Here is a 355-nt window from a genome sequence, read left to right as displayed (position 1 = left end):
CGGTGATGGGAGAAGATTCCGTCAAGTCTATGAGAGGAATTTCGGAAGTACTGGGGGTGAATTCGTTTTTGGGTTTTTTACAAGAGCTAGCCGGTTGAGTGCGGGGGTCCGTTACAGTATTTAGGCTCCGGTTAGGAGATGAAGTTCCCTTAAGGAGCGCCTCGATCTTCGCTCTCTTCCGACGCCCCGCACGATGGCGATTACGCTTGACCATCTACGCATGAAATTCTCTTTAGTTAGGCTGTCGTGATGTTGAGAGAGATATGGATTCGGATGGTGAAGTTTTAACTCAAGGAACTGAATATGAGAGTGGGAGGGAAAGAGAGAGAGAGAGAGAGAGAGAGAGAGAGAGAGA

This window comes from Trachymyrmex cornetzi, unplaced genomic scaffold, assembly GCF_001594075.2.
Source record: "Trachymyrmex cornetzi isolate Tcor2-1 unplaced genomic scaffold, Tcor1.1 scaffold675, whole genome shotgun sequence".
NCBI lineage: Eukaryota > Metazoa > Arthropoda > Insecta > Hymenoptera > Formicidae > Trachymyrmex > Trachymyrmex cornetzi.
This window is presented reverse-complemented; position numbering follows the sequence as displayed.